Genomic DNA, 21,374 nt, shown 5'->3' with positions numbered 1-21,374 from the left:
ACAAAGAATATTTTACCATTTCGCCGCGAATTTTCTTGCTGATATTACGTTATATATTTTGATGACTTTTCCCATGTTCTTTGTTTTAAAAATATTTGCTTTATGCAGTAACTACAACAAACTTACATTTCTTGTATCATTTTACACAACAGCAGAAGGCGAGGTTTAAGAGCTGAATCACCATTCTCGCAAACCACAAATGGCTAAGCGCCCAGACGCCGGTGTATGGGAAGCGATACCCCATACACCATCCCATACACCGTCCCATACACCGTCCCATACACCATCCCATACACCATCCCAACATTACAAGTGTGGGGAAGGGCATACAGGAACAGATCGTTCATGCAAATTCAGTAATATCAGTAAATAGATGGGAACCGGTCGGCCGAGCGGACAGCACGCTGGACTTGTGATCCTGTGGTCCTGGGTTCGATCCCGGGCGCCGGCAAGACACAATGGGCAGTGTTTCTTTCACCCTATGCCCCTGTTACCTAGCAGTAAAATAGGTACCTGGGTGTTAGTCAGCTGTCACGGGCTGCTTCCTGGGGGTGGAGGCCTGGTCGAGGACCGGGCCGCGGGGACACTAAATGCCCCGAAATCATCTCAAGATAACCTCAAAATAACTATATCCTCCAACGGAAAGCCTCCGTGACACATCAGGATGGAAGCCACTGCATTAACTCAACAGGAAGAACCTCTTCAGTGTTAGAGATGTCAATAAATGAAATAGGTTAGATGCAGGACGAGTTGAACATAATTCGATTCAAAATTGTGTATGTAAATATGATAACAGCGTGAGAAATGAGTCATTACATTAATCTAAGACCGTTTGGATGGCGGGGCCAGGAGCCTAACTCAACCCTGCAAGCACAGCTAGGTGAGAATACAAAACACACACACACACACACACAACTAGGTGAATACACACACACACACACACACACACACACACACACACACACACACACACACACACACAAAGATGTTTCCCGCCTCTCCGTTCATTCTCCCACGGAATCTAAAAGCATTCCAGCTTTGGTTTGGAATTCCTCACAACATTCTTGGCGGATTTCCGGTGGAGTCTTCATGCTTGCCACCTGCCAACACCAGAGGAGTCGGGCCGGGATCTGCCAATATGATGTCCACACGAGTCTTCCTTGTCCTCAAGAAGGACCGGGCCCGTTCTACGTGTTAGTTAATAACCCTATAGCATCTCTGGGGCCAGATTCACGAAGCAGTTACGCAAGCACTTACGAACGTGTACATCTTTTCTCAATCTTTGGCGGCTTTGTTTACATTTATTAAACAGTTAATGAGCTCCGACGCACCAGGAGGCTGTTTATAACAATAACAACAGTTGAATGGGAAGTTTTCATGCTTGTAAACTGTGTAATAAAAGTAACCAAAGCCGTCAAAGATTGAGGAAAGATGTACACGTTCGTAAGTGCATGCGTAACTGCTTTCGTGAATCTGGCCCCAGAACCCATACCACCTTAGAATAGTAGTAATCGATATTATTAATCCTGAGGTCTTTTACATTTTGGTCACAGTTCTATGGTATGGGACGAATTTGCAAATTATATAAGAAAATAGTCAGAGGATCTAATTTCTAGCGGACATAGAAAACCAATTATAAAGAAAATCATTTATGAATGTGGGACTGAATAATACCCCCCCCCCTGACCTTTGACGGTCCGCTCTCAGTCTCTCAAACTTTTTCCTCTATTATTATTATTATTATTATTCATTTACATTCTTCCATCTATTATACATCTCCACTACACTGTTTGCCTTTAATTTTCCCTCTTTCCTTCCAAACTACAACAACTGCATTTTCTACTCCCCAAACTATATTTGTTGATGTCATCTATGCTATGATACCCCCTGTTACCTAGCAGTAAAATAGGTACCTGGGTGTTAGTCAGCTGTCACGGGCTGCTTCCTGGGGGTGGAGGTCTGGTCGAGGACCGGGCCGCGGAGACACTAAATGCCCCGAAATCATCTCAAGAAGATGCTTTCTCTTGCTCGGGGATGGCTCCGCACACCCCCTCTGCCTCCTCGTCCCCTTTAACATTGTATCATCATAAAGACGACATCAGTGTTAACTGTTAGCCTTAACCTGCTCCCCTCAGTCAACCTTGTTGTTCAATATCCTCTACCATCTCCCTCACTCTTGCTGCGAGTTGCATCGTTATATCTCCCTCCCTCTCTTGATTGTCTGATATCTGCAGCCCTGTGACCACTCTCCTCGTGTCCTGGATGCTACCCACCCCACTCCCCATGTCCTGGCTGTCAGCCACACCACTCCCCATGTCCTGGCTGTCAGCCACACCACTCCCCATGTCCTGGCTGTCAGCCACACCACTCCCCATGTCCTGGCTGTCAGCCACACCACTCCCCATGTTCTGGCTGTCAGCCACACCACTCCCCATGTCCTGGCTGTCAGCCACACCACTCCCCATGTCCTGGCTGTCAGCCACACCACTCCCCATGTCCTGGCTGTCAGCCACACCACTCCCCATGTCCTGGCTGTCAGCCACACCACTCCCCATGTCCTGGCTGTCAGCCACACCACTCCCCATGTCCTGGCTGCCAGCCACACCACTCCCCATGTCCTGGCTGCCAGCCACATCACTCCCCATGTCCTGGCTGCCAGCCACACCACTCCCCATGTCCTGGCTGTCAGCTACATCACTCCCCATGTCCTGGCTGTCAGCTACACCACTCCCCATGCCCTAGCTGTCAGCCCTTCCTTCATATCAGTCCAGCGGGTAGTTCTCCTGGCCCAAGTTGGCACCAGTGCCCCGAGGTGCCAGCAGTAACTGCTGTGCCTGTCACCCACAGTTCTCAACTTGGCACCAAAGTGACGTGCCAGCAGGAGTCTCCAGAGGCCCAACTCTCTCTCTCTCCCAAAGTCAAAATCCACATGGTGGGAGCGGCACATCTCAACTCTGTTTACCTCAAGTCCTGTAGTTTACCTGTAGCTGGTTTCGAGGTTTCTTTACTACCCAAGCACGGCCCGTGGATAGGCTTCTTTGGAAATAACTTGATCATGCGGGTTATTGCTTGCAGCGACTGACCAATTACAACGGCTATTACCAGACCATTATAACCCAGCACTTCATGCAGGAATTTATCTAACGGGATTTCGAGTGTCTTAAAAATTATATGATTCGTCTCCTGATCTCTTTTCAGAGAGTGTTTTGAGATCGTTCCAGTAATGTAGGCATTTTACTGAGTCTGTGTTTGTGCTGTACCTATTCTCTGTATTCCCTCTATTTCATAAATTTCTCCTGACTTGAAAGAGGAAGCGTTGTTTTTGTTTTAGATTCAGCTGCTCGCAACACAAAGTTCCAAGTAGCACGGGCTATGGTGAACCCGTAGTGGACTTAATCTAAGAATGTTCGGAAGCAGGGCTCGCTCCACTTCTGGCACAGGAGCGGGGCTGTGACTTGGAGAGAGAGCTGGAAAGGACCTCATATTAATAGGAGCACCAAGGTGGCATCCCTCAATTCTCATAATTCTCATGAGGGTCCTCATAATCCACCCTATGGCCTTCTTGGCTGATGTTACATTTGCTCTGTTATGTTCACTAAGTGAGGTCGTTCGACATCATTTCCAAATCCAACATATGTCGTTTCCGTTGTAAGAGATCCGTTTCCGTTTTGCAGTGTTCAGCAAGTTTATGTTCGTTCATTTTTTTTCCAAATTTAAGTGACTGATTGACCAGACAACACACTAGAAGGTGAAGGGACGACGACGTTTCGGTCCGTCCTGGACCATTCTCAAGTCGACAATGGACTTGAGAATGGTCCAGGACGGACCGAAACGTCGTCGTCCCTTCACCTTCTAGTGTGTGGTCTGGACAACTTACTTTAGCCACGTTATTGTGACTCATCGCCTGCTTAAGTGACTAAAATGTATCAATGATGAACAGCATGCTTTCCACTGCCCATCTTAAGACATTATTGATGTCCGTCTCAAGTTTACAGTCTCTCCCAAGAAGCCAATATTCCTAGTGATTGTCTTATCGCATGTCAAGTATGATACGAAGCTTGTATTACAGTCTATGACCATGAGGTTGGGAAGTGGTTCAAACACAATGCCTTGAGGTAAAGGACCAATCCCTGTGGTTCCCTGAGGGCCCCGAGCCCGGCTTGAGGCCCACTCGGGGCCCTGGAAGATGAACTCCCAGAACCCTCTAAAGTTATGCTCCAGGTATTCTATTGTACTCTGGCATGTTAATGCTTCGTTTACCGAGCTCTGAGGCCTTAGTTCAGGATAATGACCAACTATCGCCGCGTTGTACCTTTCACTCCATCGTCACATTATCAAATGCATTGGCCAAATGTGGGTTATCTTGAGGTTATCTTGAGATGATTTCGGGGCTTTTTAGTGTCCCCGCGGCCCGGTCCTCGACCAGGCCTCCACCCCCAGGAAGCAGCCCGTGACAGCTAACTAACACCCAGGTACCTATTTTACTGCTAGGTAACAGGGTCATAGGGTGAAAGAAACTCTGCCCATTGTTTCTCGCCGGCGTCCGGGATCGAACCCGGGACCACAGGATCACAAGTCCAGTGTGCTGTCCGCTCGGCCGACCGGCTCCCTGGCCGGACCGGGTATACAATGTATTGTTACATCCCTTGTATATTGGGCTGTGTCTGATGGGTATTCCGCACCCAGCTGCAGTAGGGAGAGCCTTTACCTAGCAGTAAAATAGGTACCTGGGTGTTAGTCAGCTGTCACGGGCTGCTTCCTGGGAGTGGAGGCCTGGTCGAAGACCGGGCCGCGGGGACACTAAAAGCCCCGAAATCATCTCAAGATAACCTCAAGATAACCTTCCCACTCAACAACAGCGGGTGTGGGATGTGGGGGGGAAACCTTTGCCTTCAGGTTTTCAGGCAACCTTCAGGCAACCTTTAGATCACTGCTCTAAACCAACTAGCCTGTGGTCCCCGCAGCTCCTCTCCCAGGTCGCTCCTCTCCCTTGCATCAGCGCAAATTACCTCTCCCACATTTCAATCTCTCCAGCTGGTCGTGAGAGGATCAAAGGTGTCCGTGCTCCAGTCGTAACTTCCACGTCCCGCGGAGACTGATAGATATGGTAGCCCTGTTGGCCTGGTCTTGTGAGCCCACACCTCGCATCTCCTTAGCTCTTGGGCTCTAAAAAAGCTCCTTCCCACATACTCCAGCCACAGGAGACATCTCCCGTCACGCAGGGTGCAGTCGCACCTCCACAGATCTCCAGTATCAGCTCTTGATACTGGTAATGGCTCAAAAGGGCCACCACTTACGGGCTATTCATGCCCGTGCCACCTCTTGGGTGGCTTAATCTTTATCAATCAATCATCATACTCCAGCACCCCCCCCCCCCATGTCCACACCAATACCCAGACCTGCTCCGTGTCGCACTAGAACCCGTCACTCTTGCTTATCTCCCTTGCTGCACGCCCAAGACCCGGCTGCTCTGCATAACGGAGCCGGCGCTCGGCTGCAAAACAAGAGATAATGGCGGCAACATGCCTTGGGAGCCGCGTACCGCTGGTTGGGTGACCCCAGAGAGACCTTTTACAGGGTAAAGGCTATTCCCTCCCTCCCGCTCCTTGACACTTGACCTCTGACCTATAACCCACGCCCCGGGAAGAGGAGAGGGGGCGCCGTTAGCTTAGCCACCCTTGCACTGACTTTACAGTGTGTGTCTACACACAACTATCTCCTGGAGGTTATTTTTAAGTTATCTTGAGATGATTTCGGGGCTTAGCGTTCCCATGGCCCGGTCCTCCACAAGGCCTCCTTTTTGTTACACAGCCCCAGGAAGCAGCCCGTAGCAGCTGTCTGCGCTTCGGATTCGTAGTCCTGAGGTTCCGGGTTCGATCCCCGGTGGAGGCGGAGACAAATAGGCAAAATGTTTCTTTCACCCTGATGTCCCCCTGTTACTTAGCAGTAAATAGGTACCTGGGAGTTAGACAGCTGCTACAGGCGCGGGGACACTAAGCCCCGAAATCATCTCAAGATAACCTCAAGAAGATAGGGTGTGAGGTGCCCACTCCCTCACACTATACTTACTAGATGGCTATGTACTCAAATTTTGAGTACATACGGATACATGTACTCCAATGTGTTGTACTCAAACCCACAACCCAACATTCTCTACGTGAGTAACGATCAATATATAACCACAATTTGCCCCGAAAGCGACAAACCGCGACCAAGAACCCCCCACCTACAACCCCCCCACCCCATCCCCCCTACAACCCCCCCCCCCCTCCCCCTCCCCCAGAGGAAGGGGGGTGTTGGGGTACGACGCTAATCCACCGGCGGCTTCGAGAGATACGCCCTGAGTTTCGGCCAGTAATGCTCGCGAATTATTCCCCGCTACACAACCGTCTGCCGTAATCGTCGCCATTAATACGTGTCTGGAGGAGCGGCTGAGAGAGTTATCGCCCGGAGTTATAACTGTTGCATAATAGTTAGTTGAGCACCACGACCCAATGATGTAATGTAGTCTTCCCCCCCCCCCCCCGGGGCTATTCATCACCCAGGGCTATTCATCACCCAGGGGTATTCATCATCCAGGGTACCCGTCACCCAGGCTACCCGTCACCCAGGCTACCCATCACCCAGGCTACCCATCACCCAGGCTACCCATCACCCAGGCTACCCGTCACCCAGGGCTACCCGTCACCCAGGCTACCCATTACCCAGGCTACCCATCACCCAGGCTACCCATCACCCAGGCTACCCATCACCCAGGCTACCCGTCACCCAGGCTACCCGTCACCCAGGCTACCCGTCACCCAGGCTACCCATCACCCAGGCTACCCATCACCCAGGCTACCCATCACCCAGGCTACCCGTCACCCAGGCTACCCGTCACCCAGGCTACCCGTCACCCAGGCTACCCGTCACCCAGGCTACCCGTCACCCAGGCTACCCATCACCCAGGCTACCCATCACCCAGGCTACCCATCACCCAGGCTACCCATCACCCAGGCTACCCATCACCCAGGCTACCCATCACCCAGGCTACCCATCACCCAGGCTACCCATCACCCAGGCTACCCATCACCCACGACTAACAACAGGATCTGATGCCACTGGATCACATCCTGTTAAAATTGCATCAGGATCTGATACTACTCCTAAATCCTCAGCGTACACCTGCTGACAGATAGAGCCGGCTCTAGATTACCCCAGAACTGTTGCCAATGCAGAGAGATGAGGGGGGGGGGGAGGAGGGCTAACGAGCTCCCCTAATACAACACACCAACCCAAAACTAGTGCAGGACCGGGCCGCGAGGACGCTAAGCCCCGAAATCATCGTTATCTCAAGGGAACACTCAATCATTCTTGTATCTGGCAAAGCCCGCGTTTTCTGTTCAATGTGAAGAGGTGTAACTAAAGCATTGTGGACAACACGATATCTCCTTAGTCTGAGGAGATAATTATTATTATTAACTATCAGGAGACAGCGCCAAGCCATTACGACTATATAGCACTGGGAAGGAGTCAGGCTAAGGAATTGGGATGGGACGGAAGGGAAGGAATGGTGCCCCAACCACTTGTGGACGGTCGGGGATTGAACGCCGACCTGCATGAAGCGAGACAAGATAAATACTAAACTTGTAACGGACACGTTTTACAGTTACAGGGATGGAGGGGGGGGGGAGGGAGGAAGGAAGGAATTATCAAGGGAAAGCGCCAAGCCATTACGACTATATAGCACTGGGAAGGGGTTAGGATAAGGATTTGGGATGGGACGGGGGAAGGAATGGTGCCCCCAACCACTTGTGGACGGTCGGGGATTGAACGCCGATCTGCATGATGCGAGACCGTCGCTCTACCGTCCAGCCCAAGTGGTTGGGTATGGGGGGGTACAAGCCTCCACCTGCCTGACGCAGGGGGCTATATCTCCGCCATAGTTCACATGTAAACTAAAATATGTATTCTCACTCTGCCATGCACGACAGTTACGACGTCAGGCATATATTGTGTGTAACTAGATGAGGTACCTTGATCCGGTCTGTCTCTGTGTCTCTGTGTCTGTCTCTCGCTTTGTATCTCTGTCTCTCTGTATGTTTTTGAATGGTATTTGATCCGAATCTGTGTATTTGAAGGCCATGTGAACACATTCGTGACGTGGTACAGAAGGTGGGTGTCTGTCTGTCTGCCTGTCTTTGTGGAAGACTGACTTTTGGAGACAGTGGGTGAGACGGCATGACGGCTGAGACGAGTACATCACGAATACATATTACAAGCTATTACAGGCAAAGTATGATCCCTAAACAATATTATTTACAATTTTGCAATCGGTGAATAATGTTTTATATTATAGTGAGAAAAAACAATGGGGGGATCCTATTGCCACCACGTCAAGCAGCACTCGTTTTATTTGTGCCAACACTGTAGTGATCATGTTGGGCACATACCCAACAGCAATTACCGTTCAAAATTTAAGGAGGCTAACCCCAAGCGTCTGATCTCCACCCATATACAGACAGTAAGACCCCTCCCTCTCACCTTCACTTCCCTCCCCCTCTCCCCATATCCTCCCCCTCTCCCCATATCCTCCCCACTCTCACTCTCTCCCTCAAAGAACACGCAAAATTATGAAAACCTGAACACTGCTCAAAAGTATCGTTAAAGCAAACTCCAACCTTTCAAACTCACAGCTAGTGAGAGGGTGGTGGTGTACCCAACAAGTTGTACTCACCTAGTTGTGGTTGCGGGGGGGTTGAGCTTTGGCTCTTTGGTCCCGCCTCCCGTCTGATCTCGTGTGGCAGAGTTTGGTGGATGGACCTGAGGATGGTGACTAGGCTCAGTGCTGAATCTGTTACACGTTTTTGCTGCTAAATTATGTTGTTAAAGGCAAAGTATTTTGAGTAGAATCTGTTTTAATGTTACTGACGAGTCCCTATTGTTTTCCAGTGCTACAAGAAAAATCAACGTTTTGAAACTGTTGTTTTCAAAGTACTTAGTCAGATGGGAACCGGCAGCCTCTGCCAATATCGTCGTGGGGGTGAGTATGTGATCATGCCACGCTCTTCTCGCTTGAATAATGCCAACCCTGACCAGAGAATCTTGGGCACGTACCCCCTATGGAAATCACCGAACCAAGTTAAAGGAATTAACCCCAAACGACTGAACTCTAACCTCGGAGACGGGCATTCTAATATTATACATACATATATATTTATTTACACGCGATGAGTCACAGTAACATGGCTGAAGAATGTTGACCAGATCACACACTAGAAGGTGAAGGGACGACGACGTTTCGGTCCGTCCTGGACCATTCTCAAGTCGATTGTGAGACTTGAGACTTGAGAATGGTCCAGGACGGACCGAAACGTCGTCGTCCCTTCACCTTCTAGTGTGTGAGCTGGTCAATATATTTATTTTCACTGACATGAGGTGCAAGAGATGGCCGTCCTTCATCGATCGTGTGTGGAAGGAGCTTCAAAAGTTTAAAATCCTCCCCCACATGAAGCCCGAAATAAAAGAGAGGAAAATGGCGGCGTGGTCACTAATTAGGTCGTCAGGCCAGACTCAAAACAAAAGAAGCTGAGAATTCTATTTAAGGTTCAAAGACCGAAGGTGGCGTCGCCTCCCGGGGCAAAGGCAATGGGTAAATGACTCCCCCAATTGACTGAATTATCCACAAACTCCTGGATTCCCCCGAGCGACCGGATAATCCACCTGTTGGATATCCACCCAGCTGGATATGGACCCAGGGCACCATCACCCGCCGGGGCACTGACATAAATGATAGGGAGCCGGTCGGCCGAGTGGACAGCACACTGGACTTGTGATCCTGTGGTCCCGGGTTCGATCCTGGGCGCCGGCGAGAAACAATGGGCAGAGTTTCTTTCACCCTATGTCCCTGTTACCTAGCAGTAAAATAGGTACCTGGGTGTTAGTCAGCTGTCACGGGCTGCTTCCTGGGGGTGGAGGCCAGGTCGAGGACCGGGCCGCGGGGACACTTAAAGCCCCGAAATCATCTCAAGATAACCTCAAGAAATAATGTGGCAGGCCGGGACCATAATCAACACAGGCAGCGACAACTCACGACACGGGTTCGAACTCCATACTGCAAATATAACCATATAAGTTTTGTGTTTCTCTCTTCCATTTGCGTTGTTTTCTCTCCTCTCGTCCTTCAACCTGCTCCTCCATTATCCCTTCTCACTCCTCTCCCTTGCACCGTAATCCCTCTCCTGGCGTGTCCTCTTAGCCCTTAATCCATGACCATTACTCCTACAGGAACCCCTTCACATACACCCCCCTAAACCCATCAGTTAAGGGGGAGTGTATGTGTGGGGGGTTCCAGCACCCCATCTAACCCACACACCAGTTGATTGAGCACCAGCTGCTACCAGTTGATTGACAGTTGAGAGGCGGGACCATAGAGCCAAACCTCCAACCCCCGCAAGCACAATTAGGTGAGTACACACTATCTTGAGGTTATCTTGAGATGATTTCGAGGCTTTCAGTGTCCCCGCGGCCCGGTCCTCGACCAGGCCTCCACCCCCAGGAAGCAGCCGGTGACAGCTGACTAACACCCAGGTACCTATTTTACTGCTAGGTAACAGGGACATAGGGTGAAAGAAACTCTGCCCATTGTTTCTCGCCGGCGCCTGGGATCGAACCCAGGACCACAGGATCACAAGTCCAGCGTGCTGTCCACTCGGCCGACCGGCTCCCCATATATACACTACACCTGTTGCAACGCAAGAGACTAAAACCAATGCGTTAAAACAGTAGTGGAAAAGAAACGGGGGATAAAAGGAGAAAACTCCTACCTCCATTTAGACCTGTGACCCAAATATCAGAGTAACAAGGTTATCGCGAGTAACTGAACTACATTACGGGCTCACTATAGCCCGTGCTACATGGACACTTCCTTCCCAGTAGCTAAATCTAAAACACTAACAACAGTTGCAATGCACAATGTATGCGCAATCAATATTGGGTTAGATCAAGGCGCGCAGCAGCAGCAGTAGCAGCGGCTGCATAGTAGCAGCAGCAGCAGTAGCAGCAGCAGCAGTAGCAGCGGCTGCATAGTAGCAGCAGCAGCAGTAGCAGCAGCAGCAGTAGCAGCGGCTGCATAGTAGCAGCAGCAGCAGCAGTAGCAGCGGCTGCATAGTAGCAGCAGCAGCAGCAGCAGTAGCAGCGGCTGCATTAAGCAACAAAGACCTCAGCACACAAGGACAATTTATCAGGATGAAGCAGGTCTTAAGGCGACCGCACACTCCATCTCATTAAGACACTCCCGCGCAGCCTGTCACACCCTCACAAGCCACTGATGGATGCTCATTTTATAATATTAACATATCATTTACATACAAATTCAGAAATATATAAACCAGCTATAAGAGATAGCAAGTGACGAGCAGATATCCCAGTTTCAATGACGTCCCGTCGACAGCCTCGCCTGTCACTACACAGGACCACTACTAACCGGACCAACCGGGCTGTGGTGGGTATGTGGGCCTGCTGCAGGCCGCTCCAAGCAACAGTCTGTTGGACCAAGCTCTCACAAGTCAAGCCTGGCCTCAGGCCGGGCTCAGGGGAGTATTAGAACTCGCGAAACACGCTACAGGTATGCCCGGGGACATGTTGCAGGCAGGTGGTGAGCACCAACGTGGCCACTCCCAAAATAGACCTCTACCCACATGCTCACACGAGAGCATTAAAGCCAGTGAGGACAAGACCCCTTTAACGCGACACACTGGCCTACTGATGCTGCTTACCTCCAGGATGGGCCACGTGGCCCCGCCCCTCTGCCCCACCCCGCCCCTCCCCGCTGATAACCTGCCCCCCACACCACCCCACCTCACCCCTTGAGGTGGGGTCGGCCCCATCGGCCCCACCTCAGCCACAGTCCATGCCACTTCATATCCCTCACCATCACCTCATCACTATCTCACTTCCCTGACCTGATCTACTTTGCGTTGATTCTGGAGGTGAACGTCCCCGCGGCCCGGTCCTCGAGCGGGCCTTCTCGTTGCTGGACTGGTCAACCAGGCTGTTGATACCTGGTTGATGGGGTTCTGGGAGTAGTTCTACTCCCCAAGCCCGGCCCGAGGCCAGATGTATGACCCTCTGTCCTGCGTGACAGTGAATACTAGCATTAACCTCAATTTAATAAGACTATCAAAATCCTCAGATTAGGCAAAATTGTAATTAATTTTGTCAATAAAGATGTTAATAATAATAAGGCTTGACTTGTGAGAGTTTGGTCCACCAGGCTGTTGCTTGGAGCGGCCCGCGGCAGGCCCATATACCCACCACAACCCGGTTGGTCCGGCACTCCTTGGATAAAATGATCTAGTTTCCTCTTGAAGATGTCCACGGTTGTTCCGGCAATATTTCTTATGCTCGCTGGGAGGACGTTGAACAACCGCGGACCTCTGATGTTTATACAGTGTTCTCTGATTGTGCCTATGGCACCTCTGCTCTTCACTGGTTCTATTCTGCATTTTCTTCCATATCGTTCACTCCAGTATGTTGCTATTATACTGTGTAGATTTGGTACTTGGCCCTCCAGTATCTTCCAGGTGTATATTATTTGATCTCGTCTCTCACTCGTCTCTGACCCAAAGAGAGCTGAGCGAAGCTGGACGCGGCTGCTCGCAGCCTGACGTATGAGGCACAGCCTGGTTGATCAGGTATCCTTTGGAGGTGCTTATCTAGTTCTCTCTTGAAAACTGTGAGGGGTCGGCCAGTTATGCCCCTTATGTGTAGTGGAAGCGTGTTGAACAGTCTCGGGCCTCTGATGTTGATAGAGTTCTCTCTCAGAGTACCTGTTGCACCTCTACTCTTCAACGGGGGTATTCTGCACATCCTGCCATGCCTTCTGGTCTCATGTGGTGTTATTTCTGTGTGCAGGTTTGGGACCAGCCCCTCTACTATTTTCCACGTGTAAATTATTAAGTATCTCTCCCGCCTGCGCTCAAGGGAGTACAGATTTAAACGTTTTAGTCGGTCCCAGTAATTTAGATGTTTTACTGAGTGGATTCTAACAGTAAAGGATCTCTGTACGCTCTCCAGGTCAGCAATTTCTCCAGCTTTGAAAGGGGCTGTCATTGTGCAGCAGTACTCCACTCTAGAGAGCACTAGCGTCTTGAAGAGTATCATCATCGGTATAGCATCTCTAGTGTGAAAGGTTCTTGTTATCCAACCTGTCATTTTTCTTGCAGTTGTGACGGCTACTTTATTGTGTTCTTTAAAGGTAAGGTCTTCCGACATGAGTACACCCAGATCCTTTACATTGCCTTTTCGTTCTATGTTATGATTTGCCTGCGTTTTGTACGTGGTTTCCGTTTTTATATTTTCATTTTTTCCGTAGTGTAACAGCCGGAAGTTCGAAGTTATCTCAACCCCTCTCACCACTACCTCAATTCCCCTCACCATCTTCCTCATCCCCCTCACCCCCCTTACTACCTCTCACCCCCCCCCCCTTAGCACCTCCCTCATCCCCCCCCCCCCCATACCACCTCCCTCATCCACAGTAACAAGTTTCTCACACGTGGATGAACAAGCTTATCTCTTCATATTTTTCACGTCCGTGGGCATCATAGCCACAGCTCACCCCCCCCCCCCCACCCCGTTGGTGGGGGGTGGAGAGGGGGGGGCAAAGATCCCCCCTCCGACACCCCCCTCTAACACCCCCTAACCCACCACCCCCTCCCCTCCCCCCTCGCCCATCACGGTCTCCATCATGCCCCAATCCCCTCATCGTCCCTTGGATGGTTTCAACGTGAAATACGATTTGGCGGCCGAGATCAAACTGCTCCTGGAGTAACAGGAGTGTCAGGGGGAGCTGCACAACCCCAAGAAAAAGGGGGTGCAGCTGGTAGATCAGGGGCCAGATTCACGAAGCGGTTACGCAAGCACTTACGAACCTGTACATCTTTTCTCAATCTTTGGCGGCTTTGTTTACAATTATTAAACAGTTAATGAGCTCCGAAGCACCAGGAGGCTGTTTAAAACAATAATAATAGTTGATTGGGAAGTTTTCATGCTTGTAAACTGTTTATTAAACAGTGGTTAGAGAAGTTCTAACCACTAACTTCTGGTTAGTGGTTAGAACTAACCACTAACTGAGTGGTTAGAGAGAGAGCCCCGAGGACCACAAAGAAAGGCTCTCCCTCCATCCTCGTGTTCACACCGGGGGCAGAGTAAGCCTGGTAAGCATTACCATACCCGCCGTGACCAACAGCGTCACCATGTTACAGGAGAATAACGAGTCTAACAGCGACTGATAACAGTGTTATGACTACAGTCGCGACTGCTGTTACCGAGGTCACATACACTCCAATAACTGGCACCAATACTACAGCTTCCATTCCATTATCACACTGTCACGTTGAACATTATAATTCCCCAAAGTAGTTTCAAAAACACCTATCAATATGTTAATTAAAGCGCTATTGCATATGCAGATATGGCATTAATTGGCAAGTTATTCCAATACTGTACAAGTAGTGGCGAAGCCTTGTTCAATACATGAACCGTATCTCCAATATCATGCAAATACTTCTAATGAAACCTTGCACGCATTCCCAAAAGTCCATGTTCCAGCTTATCTTAATTCATCATTAACTTCAAAGCCTTAACTTAAGGCCTCCCTGATCTATACTTCTTGGAAGATGACAGGCTGGGAGGCGGTCGGCCGAGAGGACAGCACGCTGGACTTGTGATCCTGTGGTCCTGGGTTCGATCCCAGGCGCCGGCGAGAAACAATGGGCAGAGTTTCTTTCACCCTATGCCCCTGTTACCTAGCAGTAAATAGGTACCTGGGTGTTAGTCAGCTGTCACGGGTTGCTTCCTGGGGGTGGAGGCCTGGTCGAGGACCGGGCCGCGGGGACACTAAAAAGCCCCGAAATCATCTCAAGATGACAGGTTTAGATCTTTGCATCCTTGTTCCCAAGATGTCTTGTGATGGTGTTAGTGTAGTAGGCTGCCTCTGGAGTCACTACACTCCGTGAGGACAGGTTCTTGGGTATGAATTGTCAGCATTGTATCATGGGAGAGGCTTCATGCAGATCGGCGTTCAATCCCCGACCGTCCAAGTGGTTGGGGCACCATTCCTTTCCCCCGTCTCATCCCAAATCCTTATCCTGACCCCTTCCCAGTGCTATATAGTCGTAATGGCTTGGCGCTTTTCCTTGATAATTCCTTTCTTCCTTCCCCTAATTACCTTACATTACAAAAAAAAACTAAATACCTACTAGAAACTCGGCCCTTCTCGGGGAAGGAAATTCAGAGAGACAGGGAGACAGACACCCCTCCCCCCCTCCACCTGTCACTTAACACAACCCAACAGCAGAGTGGTTGGGCAGGCTGCATCTTCCAGGTGTGCCAGAAAGCTTCAGTACTCTTCCTCGTAAGAACCCCTCCCCCCCCACCCCCGCCTGCACAGATCAGGAGGCTTGTGTGACGGGAGAATGCTATCCATCCTACTGACAGGATAACACATCCTACCTTGAGGTTACCTTGAGGTTACCTTGCACATATTCCAGGAGGCCAATCACGATCCAGTCTCCGACCGCTCACGAGAACCACACTAAACACCCTATGTTAACTGTGAACAGATAAATACCAGGTTAATATGCCTCCATCTAAGTCACCGTTAAATTACAATTTTCTTACCCATACTGGCAGCCATTTTCGCCGTCTCTTAGCCCTTGCTCGCCATACCCTAGCCCACACTATCCCATCCCATCCTGCCACTGACGATCCACTTCAACTCACACCTTCTGAGGAAGGTCCTATACTCTCCTACTCATCGAGCTGGACTCCAATCTTTTTACCAAATCAAATTCCGTTTCTAGCACGAGGCAGTTTGACGATTGAGAGAGAGAGCGATACAGTGGTATAAGAACAAGAGGCAGTCGACATGACAGCTGTGAGGACACGACTGTAAGGGGGAGAGAGACGAGCAAGGAGACAGTAAGGAACAGCCTTCTTCAGTGTAATAAATCATGGGACAGAGTGGGAAGGGAGAAAAAGCAATAATGGAAGCGACGAGTGTAAATCACGACGAGAAGAGGGAGGGAGAGAGGAAGGGAAAAGAGAGAGAGGGAGGGAGAGAGGAAGGGAAAAGAGGGAGAGAGGAAGGGAAAAGAGAGAGAGAGAGAGAGAGAGAGAGAGAGAGAGAGAGAGAGAGAGAGAGAGAGAGAGAGAGAGAGAGAGAGAGAGAGAGAGAGACAGAGAGAGAGAGAGAGACAGAGAGAGACAGAGAGAGACAGAGAGAGACAGAGAGAGACAGAGAGAGACAGAGAGAGACAGAGAGAGACAGAGACAGAGAGAGAGAGAGAGAGAGAGAGAGAGAGAGAGAGAGAGAGAGAGAGAGAGAGAGAGAGAGAGAGAGAGAGAGAGAGAGAGACAGAGACAGAGAGAGACAGAGAGAGACAGAGACAGAGACAGAGACAGAGAGAGAGAGAGAGAGAGAGAGAGAGAGAGAGAGAGAGAGAGAGAGAGAGAGAGAGACAGAGAGAGAGACAGAGAGAGAGACAGAGAGAGAGAGAGAGAGAGAGAGACAGAGAGAGAGACAGAGAGAGAGAGACAGAGAGAGAGACAGAGAGAGAGAGAGAGACAGAGACAGAGACAGAGACAGAGAGAGAGAGAGAGAGAGAGAGAAAGAGAAAGAGAAAGAGAAAGAGAAAGGAGAAAGTGAGTGAGTGAGTGAGTGAGTGTGTGTGTGTGTGTGTGTGTGTGTGTGTGTGTGTGTGTGTGTGTGTGTGTGTGTGTGTACACACACACACTACTGCCACAAAGCAATTAGTGGGGAGTGGGAAGACAGGGCTTCCGCCAGTGTCCAGCAGCACCACCTTACACCCACACACACACACACACACACACACACACACACACACACACACACACACACACACACACACACACACACACACACACACACACACACGGCCCACTTTTATCCATGGTACTTAAGGTGCAGAGTTAAAGCTCCACGAGTGCCACTTAAGGTAATGAGCTTTCCTCAATTTGTATCCTCCCCCCCCCCCAGCACCTGGACCCCAGGTGTCCTCCCCCAGCACCTGGACCCCAGGTGTCCTCCCCCAGCACCTGGACCCCAGGTGTCCTCCCCCAGCACCTGGACCCCAGGTGTCCTCCCCCAGCACCTGGACCCCAGGTGTCCTCCCCCAGCACCTGGACCCCAGGTGTCCTCCCCCAGCACCTGGACCCCAGGTGTCCTCCCCCAGCACCTGGACCCCAGGTGTCCTCCCCTACCACCCATGCAACACATACAAAACTAGTCCCTACGCCCACATTAAAAAAAGATCCCATTGGAAAATGTGAATTAAACAAGACTCTCAATGTTAAGAATCACCGAATCTGAGATCATCTTCCCTGCTACTTGAGGTTATCTTGAGATGATTTCGGGGCTTTTAGCGTCCCCGCGGCCCGGTCCTCGACCAGGCCTCCACCCTCAGGAAGCAGCCCGTGACAGCTGACTAACTCCCAGGTACCTATTTTACTGCTAGGTAACAGGAGCATAGGGTGAAAGAAATTCTGCCCATTGTTTTTCGCCGGCGCCTGGGATCGAACCCAGGACCACAGGATCACAAGTCCAGCGTGCTGTCCGCTCGGCCGACCGACTCCCTTGCCAGAAATAGATTCGGGCCTAAACTGTCGCAATACACGAAAAGGTATAAAATATTGAGTTTTACGTCTTAAGCAGAGCAACACAAGAATCAATACTCGCCTTATCCTTTATCCTACCTCTTATCCTTTATCCTACGTCTTATTCTTTATCCTACGTCTTATCCTTTATCCTACGTCTTATCCTTTATCCTACCTCTTATCCTTTATCCTACGTCTTATTCTTTATCCTACGTCTTATCCTTTATCCTACCTCTTATCCTTTATCCTACGTCTTATTCTTTATCCTACGTCTTATTCTTTATCCTACCTGCTTTCCTTCCACCCAATCACACACGTAAGAACATGGCCGCCGGCGGGATACGCCCGCGACAATAACCTACAAGTTTCACTAGCATTAGGGCGTTATTCCCTGTAAAAAGCACAGAAAATCTTACCTTAGCGTCGACGACGTGGACTTTTGAACCAATATTCATTCCCCGACTCGGATTTATTACTAAAGGCATCTGAGCCCCCCCCACCCCCCCTCCCCCCCTTGCTCCCCCCCACACACACACACAACCCCCCCTCTCCCCCCCCCTCCCCCACCCCCCACCGACAGTATCGGCATTTCGAGGTCTTTCAGCGAGTAGTGTAAACTTTGAGCTCGTGAATACACCTTGCACGTTGATGGGCGGTTCTGGGAGGTGTTCTACTCCCCGGCCCGGAGCCCGACTCGGGTAGTGGGAGCTTGAACCACTTCCCTCTCCCACACTAATATGTCCCGAGGTTGCCGGTGACGCTGTCAACACACTCTACCCAGCTCATCCTCCTGTTTAGACAGTTCTTCTGTAACTGTCTACCAACGTATAGACATACACGTAATAGATAATTAGATAGTAGAAATTGGTACTATTCACTTTAAACAGTCCGACAAAAATCAAGCTAAATACCAACCTTAAATATTCCTAGGCCTAGTATAGCACATATATGTACTATATTAGGCTATCTTATAGCGCGTAGTAGGCCTAGGAAGCTTAGGTTAGGTCAAAACTTCTCTGCAACAAAAACTTTTCCGGTTTGTCTAAATTGAATAGTACCGATTTCTACTTTCTAATAGTCTTTTACGTCAATATACGTACAACGGTCCTAATCGTTACTGTAAACAAATGCGCAGAGTTTCTATCACTCTGATGCGCCTGTTCACCTAGCAGTAAATAGGTACCTGGGAGTTAGACAGCTGTTACGGGCTGCTTCCTGGGGATATGTGAGTGTGGGGGGGGGGGGTTAAATAAAAGTCAGTTGATTGACAGGTGAGAGGCGGGCCCAAAGAGCTAGAGTTCATCCCCCGCAAGCACAACTAGGTGGATGACGCCTCTCCTGCAGCAGACTTCAGGTCGAGGAGGCCAGAGGGAGAGCGAGTAGGGCGCTCCTGCGGGTACAAGCATGAAAGAACTGTCAACACAACACAGCCGTATCGACACCATCACTCGCTTTCAGAAAGCCGTCCAAGCCGGTTTTCAAGCTGCAAAACCCCAACTACACGAAGCTTAGTGACCAACCTCTGTGGTAAAGCTGGGGGTGGGGGAGAGGCGAGGGAATACGGAGAAAGAATAAACTGAGCTTAGCGGAGAATAAGCTCAGCTTTGTGTGAAATAGGCGCGTCTTTCAAAACTTTAGGGCAGAAGTCTACCAACACCAGACAAAGAGCGGTTCAGCCTCTGGGGACGGGAGATATAACCGCTCCGGAGCGGCGGGCCCACCACCCACTGTCTGCCTCGTCGGGGCCCACCACCCACTGTCTGCCTCGTCGGGGCCCACCACCCACTGTCTGCCTCGTCGGGGCCCACCACCCGGTGTCTGCCTCGTCGGGGCCCACCACCCACTGTCTGCCTCGTCGGGGCCCACCACCCACTGTCTGCCTCGTCGGGGCCCACCACACGGTGTCTGCCTCGTCGGGGCCCACCACCCACTGTCTGCCTCGTCGGGGCCCACCACCCACTGTCTGCCTCGTCGGGGCCCACCACCCACTGTCTGCCTCGTCGGGGCCCACCACCCACTGTCTGCCTCGTCGGGGCCCACCACCCACTGTCTGCCTCGTCGGGGCCCACCACCCACTGTCTGCCTCGTCGGGGCCCACCACCCACTGTCTGCCTCGTCGGGGCCCACCACACGGTGTCTGCCTCGTCGGGGCCCACCACCCACTGTCTGCCTCGTCGGAGCCCACCACCCGGTGGCTGCCTCGTCGGGCCCACCACCCACTGTCTGCCTCGTCGGGGCCCACCACCCACTGTCTGCCTCGTCGGGCCCACCACCCACTGTCTGCCTCGTCGGGGCCCACCACCCACTGTCTGCCTCGTCGGGGCCCACCACCCACTGTCTGCCTCGTCGGGGCCCACCAACCACTGTCTGCCTCGTCGGGGCCCACCACCCACTGTCTGCCTCGTCGGGCCCACCACCCACTGTCTGCCAGGTGAATGACAAAGTCAGCACTCAGAGTGCTGTAGGTGGTGAAGGAACAGATATCCTTCGTTGCGATGCTGAATGCGCTGACATCTCTGGACAACGTTGACCCAGAAGTCATAAATTCACTCGTCTCAACAATTAACCAACATTTGCAACACATTTTTCGTCAAAGCTCTCAATATTTAGGCAAGACGATCACACGAGTATAGAAACAGCAGTAAATAGTATTTATTACAAGCACACAGGATCAGATGACAATGGTTACCGAATAGTTACAAGTATTTATGCACTTCATAAAAGCCCTAATTACACTGTGCGGCATAATTAATGGATCATTTATTTTCGCTTTCCAACAATACGTCAGACAGATTAAGATCCAAGGACTCAAGGCAGGTCCGTATGGTGAATAGTTAACACAGCACGCTCTTGTGTCCTCACTCAACCCGTTCTCGCAAATTTAATAAGTCAATATTGACTTATTAAATATGTGCATAGGTGACATACTTAACATAATAGATACCCTTAAAAAGATTCATAGAAAACACCGACCTTACCTAACCAACCTAGTATGTTAAAAGATAAGCATGTTATTGCCTCGTAATTACAATTATTACCTAACCTATAATAGGTATAGGTTAAGTAATAATTGTAATTACGAAGCAATAAGATGCTTATCTTAAGATACTAACAAGGTTAGGTAAGGTTGGTGTTTTCTATGAATCTTTTTAAGGGTATCTATTATGTTTAGTATATCACCTTTGCACGTAGTTAATAAGTCAATATTGACTTTACGAATTTGCGAGAACGGGTTGCCTCACTATCCTGGGGGACCTACAGGATTGACATGGTCCCATCCCTCAGAGGGACTCCCCCCTTCCCTGATATCAATACCCTCCTCAGGAGCACTGACGAAGGGGGGGGGGAAGGGAACTATCAGGGGTAAAGTGCCAGGCCATCACGACTATACAGCACTGGGAAGGGATCATTATAAGGATTTGGGATGGGACGGTGGAAAGGAATGATACCCAACCACTTGGACGGTCGAGGATTGAACGCCAACCTGCATGAAGCTAGACCGTCGCTCTACCGACCAGCCCAAGTGGTTGGGGGAGGGGAGGGGGGAGACGCCGCACTACACATGTAGCCTGACGACAAAACTAACTATAAGTGACACTATCATCATAAATACTTAGACAAAAAAACCAGGCAGCAGATCCTAATATAACAGCCTCCTTATTGGATCAAAATATACAATGTTCAACCAAGTCACAATAAAAAGCAATTTGTAAACCATC

The 21,374-nt window shown here is 50.4% G+C and overlaps 2 protein-coding genes across 5 annotated transcripts in view; one reads left to right on the top strand and one right to left on the bottom strand.

Annotated features, from left to right (window-relative positions):
- Nucleotides 1-21,374, bottom strand: part of LOC138357113 (calcium-binding mitochondrial carrier protein Aralar1-like) — a 319,526-nt gene that overhangs the window by 231,671 nt on the left and 66,481 nt on the right. The gene's annotated exons all lie outside the window — the stretch shown is intronic.
- Nucleotides 1-21,374, top strand: part of LOC123771475 (arylalkylamine N-acetyltransferase 1) — a 40,474-nt gene that overhangs the window by 1,135 nt on the left and 17,965 nt on the right.

This window comes from Procambarus clarkii, chromosome 76 (genome assembly GCF_040958095.1).
Source record: "Procambarus clarkii isolate CNS0578487 chromosome 76, FALCON_Pclarkii_2.0, whole genome shotgun sequence".
Taxonomy (NCBI): domain Eukaryota; kingdom Metazoa; phylum Arthropoda; class Malacostraca; order Decapoda; family Cambaridae; genus Procambarus; species Procambarus clarkii.
The sequence above is the reverse complement of the archived record's forward strand: the minus strand, read 5'-3'. Positions and strand labels throughout refer to the sequence as shown.